Source organism: Spermophilus citellus (assembly GCF_964194105.1).
Source record: "Spermophilus citellus genome assembly, chromosome: 9".
Classification (NCBI taxonomy): Eukaryota; Metazoa; Chordata; class Mammalia; order Rodentia; family Sciuridae; genus Spermophilus; species Spermophilus citellus.
This window is the reverse complement of record NC_138191.1, coordinates 80,792,041-80,802,943: the sequence shown is the minus strand read 5'-3', so window position 1 is coordinate 80,802,943 and position 10,903 is coordinate 80,792,041.

Sequence of the window (10,903 nt, the reverse complement as noted above, 5' to 3'; positions counted from 1 at the left end):
ATTTTTCGATTTTAGGATTATTTGGGATATCACTTACACTTAGTCATCTGTCTCTTCAGTCAAAAGAAACAGTTTTTAATGTTGAGTGGAAATAGTCATAAAGATGTATAGGACTCAGACAAGGTTTTTATAGTCAGAAGATGAAGCTTATTGTGAAAGAAGTATGAAAGTTGTCAGAGTCAAGATGTGTTGGTAAACCCTAACAAAACAAAAGAACAGAAAGTAAGTAAATTCAGGAAGTTATGAAGAAGGGATTATTTTGCATGACTGCCTAATGGTAACTGTCACAAAAATTCTACCAGCATCACAAGCTTACACAGAGCTATCACAGCTGTGTACAAAAAATATTTTAAGTATACTTTATGATGTTTGCCCAATGGCAAAATTTCCCAATAGTGCATATTTCTCAGAACATATCCTGATTTTTGATAGACATGTGACTGTGCATACATAAATTTATTCTTAAATACATGTGCATATATATACATTTACACATACATATACATAAATGCCTATATACATATGTATATATACACACATACATATGTACACATATACATACATATATATATTCTAGTCTTTATGTCATATATCAGTAAGAATAAATTGTGATAGATTGTATAGATTGTGGGTAGATTGTTTTATGTTAACAAACTCAAAATCCCAGTGCCTTAACCCAATAAAAACTAATTTCCTGCTCAAATTTTATACCAGTTTTGGTTGGCATGGAACTTAGTTCCACATAGTCACTCAGGAATCCAGGCCTCCCTAGGAGCTCTATAATGTGATATCTGCACCATCTAGAAGCTAAAGCCTGCCAATTACCACAGCATGGGGAAAGATCCTAGATGACTGAACATGTGATATCCCCAGCTTCAGTAACATAAACTTTCATGTATGGTTTACTGGCTGAACTGTTCACAATGTTTTGCTCAATTTCAAGGAAACCAATAATCAATCATATCTTCCAGTTGTACTGAAGTAGATAAGATATTGGTAAAAAAAAATACGTAAAATTTCTATCACATGGATAAAACTATGTACTTGAAAAACAAACTAAGCCATTTCTATTGTTCATAAGTTAGGGTAAGTCATACTAGTGGATATAACAAACATCTCCTAAATTCCAATAACTTAGCATAATACATGTTTATTGGTTGCTCATTTGATAGCATAATGCAATTGGTAAGAAGTCCTTACTCCAGACAGTCAGATTACTCCTTGTGACATAATAAGACTAAAAAAGAACAACAATAATGAAGGAGTAGCATTTTACCTCTAAGTCAAGAGTAAAATGGATAACATGGTCAATGCAACTACTTTGTCTTAGAGGTCTGATCCCTTAGCAATTCAGGTGGCAGCAATCAGAAGGAAATGGTTCAGCATTAATATTTTCAGTGCTCTGAAGCACTGATAAACTGCCTTTTTTCTTTTCTCTTCATTTCTTTTTTTAGGGTAGAACATAGCATCCTGTTACATAAACAGTTTTTGGAAGAGTTATTTAGTCATTCTGGCTTATCTAAGTTTTTGCAAGACCTGTCATTAAAAAAATCATAAAAAGGGTAACTTAGAGGAGTTTTGTAAGAAAAATATATCCCCTCAGCTTCCCTTCTTCCTCATCTTCTTTCTCTCTTGCCTTATACTTTTAAATCTTTCAGCTAGTCCAGCACATTTGCTTCTGCTGTAGCTGAGGACACTGGTATTTCTTTTGTCCTTGACTCACACGGTCAGATTCCTCAGTATCAACGGCTTGAAGTTTGGGGCTATTTGTTCTCCCTTTTCTAAAATAAATAAAACTTAGCCTTGTTGAGTAATTTTAAATTTTATAAATAACATGCAGTCTCAAGATAAACCCAGATCCACACAACTGTAAGCAGGGTTTACTTGAAATTATTTGAGAACATTTAAATATTTCACAGAACCCAGGAAAAATATGTACAAATCTCTTTCAGAGCACTTTATCCTCAAAGTGAGAAGTTGGTTGGAGAGTCCAGGACTCCTGTGAGGAATTCTTCATTTTTGTTCTGGTAAGTCATCAATTACCTTTCTGACTGAGCAAAAATTCTCTACTAGGGTATTCTCAGCCATTTGAGCTCCAATGAACTATGATTTATTGATTAGACTGACATAATGCAATAGCAACCTTTGATGTGGCTTTAATGGCTTCTAGGTTTTCACTGCACAACCACAATCATGCATCTGAAATAGATAACCAGTAATCTAAATCAGTATTTTTATCGCCTCTCCAGTTGGTTGAATCTAATTGCTGTGCCAGTGTTCAATGTCTGAAATCATCCGATGGCAGATCTTTGGGTTTTCCCTGTGTGGGTTCTATATATTCACCTCCCCATAGTTAATTGCAAGGTAAAAGGCAGAATAATTGACTGCCAGGCCCAGTGGCACACACCTGTAATCTCAGCAACTTGGCAGGCTGACACAGGAGGATCCAAAGTTGAAGGTGAGCCTCAGCAATTCTGTGAAGCCCTCAGGAACTTAGTGAGACCCTGTCTTAAAATTAAAAAATAAAAAGGACTGGGGATATAGCTTAGTGTTTAAACACGCATGGGTTAAATCTCTAATACCAAAAAAAAAAAAAAAAAAAAGGCAGAATAACTGAACAGGGACACACCTTGGAGACGCCATTTTATAGTTTTTTTTTTAATACAAATAATCTGTGTCTTGACAGAATAAAAATTTCCCAGAAACAGAATTTTCTAATTGAAGTAAAAAGGGCATTATAATTCATATGAGAACAAACAAAGGTAATAATGACAACATAGAATAATATCAAACAAAAATTCTGGAAAAAGTGTAACATTTGGCAAGTTCAAAATCACACAATCTGATACCCTGATATATAAAATTAACCTAGTATGACAGATTCATCTTAATTGTGAAGGTGGTTTCTTCTCTTTTTATGGTACATTTTCCAGTATCAGTTAATTATAGATTAGGAGTATATTATTCAGTTTCTCTGAGCCACATCCCCAGCCCTAACCAGTGATATTTGATTTTTTTTCCCTCTCCTAATCCCATGTTACCAACATTTTTCTGGAAATCAAAGAGATGTGGTAGCAAATCATACTGTTGACGTGATCATATGAGATCAATATGAGCACAAAACTCATCAACTAGTTCTGCATGGAATATGTATAAAGCAGTGTAAATAAAAAATTGTAAATAAGTGTGAATTATATCTTACATATGAGATTGTGTAATGTTTTGTATTCTCTTCCCTTTTGTATATATTTTGCTGTCAGGAAATGAATCTAGTTCATTGCTTTTAGATTGAAAACAGCCTACAGTTATAGATGTAAAGTGAGGTAATAGGAACTGGAAATAATGTTTTATCAGCTTTGGTTAATGGCAGTAATTATTTATTTACCCTCTCAGTGCCTGATAAGGCTTTTACCCATTTTTTAGTTGACCATCAATTTTTGTAAGATTAACTTCCTGGAAACAGTGAATTTATATACTGTTATATTATTAGAGTTTCATTCTTTGAGTCACAATTCTAAACTAAAGGAAACTGAAAATATAGTTTAATGATTACACAGTGAAGTATTACCTTTTCCTGTTTGCAGAAATATTTTTGTTAATATTTTCTACAAAAAAACTTTGAAATTTAATGTTAATCTGAATCCCATAAATAAATAAATAAATAGCAAATAACTGCTCTTAGTTCAACTTAAATGTTTCTCAGGTGACTTCTCTAAAGTTGTTCATTGTCGAATTATAAAAGAAAAGACAGGTAATCTTTTAATGACAACTTTTTTGCTAAAAATATTTACTTTAACTTCATAAGTATGTTAACTAAAGCTTTCAGACTTAAAAAAAAAAAGTTCCCCCACTCTCAATTAAAAGTTTAAAACTCCACTTTTAAAATTATTCAAATATTTCTTTTTTACATTATACAAAGGACTTCTCTACCATTTGTGAGTTCATTACTTCATAATATAATTGAAAATACTATCAATTTGGTTTTCTGCTTTAAATTGTTTTTTAAGCATTTTATATTGCATTTCAAAGTAATAAAGCCTTCAGCTTTTAGTAATCAGTCATTCAGTTGATAGACAAAACAAACATGCTTTATGCTAGGAGAGTTTTGTTACTGGCATCAATTTGTTACTAGTTTACACAGAAGAAAATGCTAGTAATTATTATGCAGAGAAGGAAAAAGAATTAAAGTACATGGTAAAGTAGCTTTGCTTTTTCTTTGATCCATTAGATTTCAGAATGCCCTTTTACTGGGAAATTTAGTTACATATTAAGGCACTCTAACTACACACACACACACACACACACACAAATGTTACTTTCAAAACAAGTTATATGTTATATTGAACTACCTTTTTTTTCCTACTACATATCACTTGTGTGATTACAGTGTTAACTCTTGGGTTTTATGTCTTAAACAGCAAGTGTATCAATTATTTTAAATGAGTTTTTCCTCAACTTTGTAACTCAATCTGTAAAAGTGTTGCTGTAAAAGAAAACACTTCATTCACATTGCTTTGTATACTTGAAATCTGAAATTAATAAGATGTAATACTTAATGAGTTAGTTTTCTTAACAGAGTTTTTAGACTGAAGTTTTTTTTTATTTCCAGATCAAAATTTGATATCAAAAGAAAATCTGAACTATTTGAATGGTGAAAAAATGATGATGCTTATAAGCACTATAAATTTCTTTTGTGTTTGAGCCATCATCCAAAACTCAAGTTGTTAGTAGACACCTCTCCTGAAATTTCCTTTTTCTTTCCTATACTTCCTGCACTTAGTGTACTACTTACATTATAAATCAGCAGGGGGTAAGATATTATTATATCTGTATTCATTATGAATCCTATAACTTTCCTTGTTATGAAAACTTCGCTCTTTAAAAATACTCTTTTTTTTGGCTAATATCTTACCCACTAATGGTATTTTGGATACCATTAATCCTTTTAATAAAACACAAGGTGTTTATGAAATTTGAAATTATTACATATTATATTTCAACTAGTTAGTGAAGAGTAAGAAAAAAAAACCCTAGCTGATTGGAATTGTAAACTTTCCGTTAGTTAAGTTTCAAAACTTTTAATAAGAAATTTTCAGAGATAGATTGAAACCCAGCGGTATCCATGTAAACTAGCTCCTGTGACCTGGAAAAGGCCCCCTAAAAAGTAGTGGAGGAGATGAGAGTGTTTACTTAACATGGTTTTAGTTGTGGTGTGCTCCTACTTAAATATAGGTAGTGAAATAACGGAATTTTTTTATTGTTCAATAATCTGAAATAGATTTCTGTGTTTAACTGTACTGAAATAACTATAAGTTAATAGAATATTCAAAGAAAACCTTTTGACTCTATTGTATTTAGGAGTCTTTGTATGGTTAGGTCAAGTTTCCATGATAGAAAGTATTTGAATTTTAAAACATACTATTATTCTAAGGGAGAAGATGTGGTTATCCCATGTGCAAGGAAAAAAAAATGGAATGAGTAATTGTCATTGCATTAGCTGTTTGTTCAATTGGGAAATTGTGTCATAAAGCTTAAATTTGTGCATATCAAATGTGATCTACAGTAGTATAATGCTGCTTTGTATGTACTGTAAGTGCTACAAATACTCTTAGTGCTGAAAATGGATTAATATCTCAATTGAATGTAACTTTTTATGCAGGTGTTTTGATATGCCTCAGAAAATATCTGAGTGTCTGAAAACTTATTAATCTGTTTGGTAATAGAGATACTTCTTGGGTTTTTTTGGTTGCATAATTTATGTTTAAAATTTAATTTTTACATTTTTACTGTTGTTAATTTAAGTAAAATTTCTTCTGTGGATAAAATGGCATTGCTGGTGAAGAAAATTAAAAACTGTCTCATCCATGTAATTGCTTAAGTAAAAATACATTTTTGCTATATGTTCAATATTTTTTAATGGAGAAGTTTATTTTTCTGTTTAAATATAGGTAATGTATAGCCTTTATTTCTGTCTTCATAAGACTTTTTACCATTGATTAAAGAAAGGAATGTATCTTTTTGAAGAGATTTGTATTCTGTAAATAAAAATTGGTTGTAACAATAAAGTTGGGTTCTAACTACAAAAAAAAAATGTTACTTTCAGTACAGACCATCCAATACATTTCTCATTCTCTGACCCCTGTCATCAGAGTCTTGGGAGCTGACAGCTGTGCGCCTTTTGTCACTTCCACTTGATACAGGATCTCTACACAGGGCCAGTGCTCTTGGTTCACACGTGCTTTCCACAGCATACTTTGGGGCCTATGATCTTATACTGTGATTTGCTCTTTTTGATTTCTGTTTGCCTGCATGTAATATTTACAGCCAAATAATCTTCAAAGGTAGACTCTGTGACAACTTTCTTACTCCTTGATTGTGTTCCCAGCTTCAGTCTTCTCTAAATTAGGATGAGTCATGAATAAGTTGGTACTTTTGTTTTGCCACTTGACAGCTCAAACTCTATAATGAAATGTTTGGGTTTTGAGGATTTAAGGCTGTTTCACACATTAAATCATATTTTGAGCACATAAATGATCTACCAGAATGCTTGATTTGGTCTTCTCTCTTCACACTGTGTCAGAAAATTGTTGTTATTTCCTTGATCATGTGTGTTCAAATATGGGAATGATTGTGTTCATGTAGAGTTAGAACATAAACAGGTGCCATGCTTGCCTGGGGCATCATTCTGAGTTGAACCTATTGAAATTCTTAACTGTGTTAATATCCAGAGAAAGGACAAAGGCACACTTAATTTATAAAGGCATAGAAGTAAGACAAGCATCACATAAAAACATTGCATGATGCCTGTCTTCCAGGGATACATGAAACTTTAAGTCCATATGACTGAGCACAGAAATTGTATGGCATCAGATTAAGTTTAAAGCACCCATTACAGACAGATATCTGAGGAACAACTATCATTTTATCTACTGGAAGTGGAGGAAAATAAATGTCAGGTAACATGAGAACATTATCTGAATTTCAGCTCCTTTGACAGAAAGATTCACAATTACTGTGAACTCCTTTCTTTGTTTTTATAGCATTTACTCCTCTTTGTTTTATGTCTCATAGTTTGTATTTCTTCCAATAACTCATCCATAAAGTCATTCTTCATTTTGGATTTAATGCTATAGAAAATTTCTGAGCATTATGTCATCTCTTCAATGTTTTCTAAGGTTGTACTACATAAAACCTTTCTGCTTATAGAGCAGAAAACTCCAAGAACAAAGGATAGGTGCCCAGAAGAAGCCTAATCAGCTGTGTTTCTTCACTTGGGTGAGGTAGATAGGATCACTCTATGAGATTAGGTGCCAATGTCCTACTCAGCTAGGTTCAAAATGACATATGTAACACAGTGGGACTATCCACTGATATGGAACAACTGAATTTCATTTTATTCCTCTTTTATGAAAAAATTATCACATTAATTTCAATTTAAATGTCAACCTTCACACTTTTAAATGACCTATTGAGTATAAATATTCACCAGGGTTTATATCAAAGGTCTTGACTTGAGGGCGGTAATTAATATTCTCCATATTATATTGACTTTCTGTATGTATAATATCAGTCAAATATAGGAAAAAAATTCTGATGCAGTATATTTGATTCTCTGGTTTAGAAAGAAGAGAATAATTATGATGGATTTTACTGGAGTCTGGGTACTCAGACCTCTTGGGAAGCTGTGTCATAACCAAATACATTTTTTTCTAGGCATTTTACACATTTCATACTTTTTGTACTCTGTGCTCTGGGGATGTGGAGAAAAAAAAGGGCATGTTACTGCAGGGCACAGCCTATTCCTGAGTAAGTTCCATTGTCTTATTTGGTCCAAATGCCTGAGAGTTCATTCTAAATCATTTATTTTTTCCCTAACCACACACAAGGAAACACCTGCCAGGGATACATCAGTGAAGCAAAGAAATGGACTTATTGAGTATAAAGTTTAGAGAGGAAAAGCAGAGAATAGCAATAACTATAGGATAAGCAATATGTTATACAGTGCTAGACGATGACAAGGATGTTTAAAAAAAGAAAAAAAAAGGAAAGGTGGGTGGTGCCTTCAGGGACAGAGTATGTATTTATCATACACAGGCCCTGGGTTCAATCCCCTGCACTAAAATAAATACAAAGTTAAAAATTTAAATTTAAAAAAGGAAAGGAGTATGGTAAGGAGACTCAGTGTTAAAGCAAGGAGGAACAATGAAGATGTATAGGTAACAGTTTTAAGGTGAACCACAATGAGCACACTGAGCACTAGGCCACACGTCAATAGAGTTGAGGAGGTGACAGATATTCCATGTGCGTAAAGGTGAGAGAAGCATTGACGGAGATGGAACAGCAAGACCAACTGCCCTGAGGAGGAAGGATGTCTGCTGTGTATGAGGAATAGCAAGGATGGCCAATATGGACAGAACAAATTGATTCCTAACAGGTCTGTATGAATGTCCTCATCACCCAAGCCAATCTCTATGGGTAGAAGGCTTGGGCGTAGGATGAGAAAGGGACCAAGAAGAATTGACACCTTGTATTTGCCCAGTTCCTTAAAGTTTTCCATTTTTCCTCTTTACATTAATTCGTTGAAGTAGTTATTATAATCATCATTTTCTAAGAGAAAATAAGAACACATAACAGTGTTATGTGATGAGATTAAGGCTACAGAGCAATGACATTCTGGAGTTGAGATTTGATTTCTACAAATCTTACAGCGCTTTCAGCGACAGCATTCAACCTCACTACTATTCATTGCTTTGAGGTTCAATTTGTAAATAAAGCAGATGAAAAGTCTTAAGGATTGTTAAAAAAAAATCAGCTACCGGTTTAGCAAATAGTGTCACATTGGCTAATGGGGTCAGATGTGACTGGGGCTCCTGCCTGTCTTCTCTCTTTTGTTCATTTTCCAGCACTCCTTTCCCTGTTTACAGGAAGAAAAATTGTTGAAGGTGATCTAGGTACAGGTTATACACCTGGAGTTGCAGACAACTCTTTGAAACAAATTGCCAAAGAGAGCCACATGACCATTCTCTGAGTCCCAGTTAGTTTCCCCTTTAGGGCACATTCCTGAGCAGTCATCTGATAACACCCACTTTCTCCTCTCAGCATGTAACTGCTGGGATAATTCTGGGAACTATTAAGTGGTGACCCCAATAAGGGGTTCTCTGCCAGCAGCCACCACTGACAGTAGCAACCAAAGGCTGGATTCTTCCTGTAATCTCTTAGTATGAATTGTGGGGAATGTTTATGCTAGGAAACTTTAGTTTCTGGCCAGTATGAGATTTGTAATCCTTCCCTGTAGAGAGGCATTGACGATTTTCTGATGACCTCTTTTTTCCCCTTGCTTGACCTTTTCTGTTCTTACTCTGGAAAGTAACCATTTGAGAACACAGTTTGCTATGAACGTGCATACATACATTTATTTATCCATACTTTATGTGGTTTCAGATCAAATATGCAAAAAATATCTGTGTAAATATAATGCAATAAAGTTAAGGTAGAATGTATGTAACAAATTATTGGTTTAAAAAGTTGAAGAGGAAAACATTAGTAAGTACATTGGTGGGAAAGGCTAGAAAAAAATAAACCCATAATTTTGGAGACTATGCTTTGGACACTTAGCTTCTTAGCATGCATTTGTGATGCTGTGGAAAGGTGGTGAGAAAAAAAAAACAAACCTGAAATCTGGAAAGAACTGGGCCTCCTTATGGCCAGTGGGTACAGTAGTATAAACACAAGTCCAATTCCAATTACATGGTCAAAAAGAATAAACTTGGCTTTTGCTTCCTACTGCATGAAACGCTGAACAGGCCTCACACTGCAGCACAGTGACAGTGTGTTCCTGGCCAACATGGAAAGAAAACAATCTCAATGGCAAAAACAAACAAGCAAATAAACAGAAACAAGAAGGGAAAAGAAAAAGAGTGAATTGAAACTGGAGTAATGGAGAGCAATTGGCAAGAAAACGGGTGACCTGGCATTACCTGTTGCTAGGGTCAGCCAGGTGCTGGGTGTGGAGACAGCACGCTGAGTCTGCTACAAAGTGCAGAGTAGATCCTGAGACTTTCCTATTAAGTCACAGCCCTCAATGTGGGTTAACGCAGTTGCAGGTCATTAGCAATCCTGGTCCCAGGTAGAAGAGGATATAGATTATCTCCAGGGAAGAGTATTCCCACTTTGGCATTTCACAATGACTACAGATCATGTTCCTGAGCATCTAAAGTGCTTTGTTTGAAAACCTCTGGTTCCTAGTGAGTCATGATTAGGTTTAACCTGTCAGGAGAAAAGTAAGCCTACCTGCTTCCATTCCAGAGAAATACCTAAACTATGAGGATCCTTTACAGAACTCTCATCAAGATTTGATGTCCAAAATGATTGGAAAAGCTGAGTCAACAGAACTTTTGCTAAATTCTGCCCCCCAAATCTTGTATTGGCCTTATGCATATACACCACATTTTCTTTACCCATTCATCAACTAATGAACATATAGGTGGGTTCCATAGTTTGGCTACTGTGAATATGTGGCTATAAACATGGGTATGCAGCCATCACCACAATATGCTGACTTAAATTCTGAGGAGTGGTACAGCTTGGTCAAATGGTGGTTCCATTCATAGTCTTTTGAGAAAACTCCACACTGGTTTCCATACTGCTTGTGCTAATTTACAATGCTTCCAACAGTGTAAAAGTATTCCTTTTCCCCACATCATTGCCAGCATTTGTTTGTATTCTTGCTGGCTGCCGTTCTAACTGGAGTGAGATGTAGATTTTCATTTCCTAATTGCTAAAGATGATTAACTTTATTTCATATATTTTTAGCCCTTTGTATTTTTTCTTTTTAGAAGTGTCTGTTTAGTTTATTTGCACATTTATTAATTAGGTTACTTAAAAATTTGGGGGGTTTTTGAGG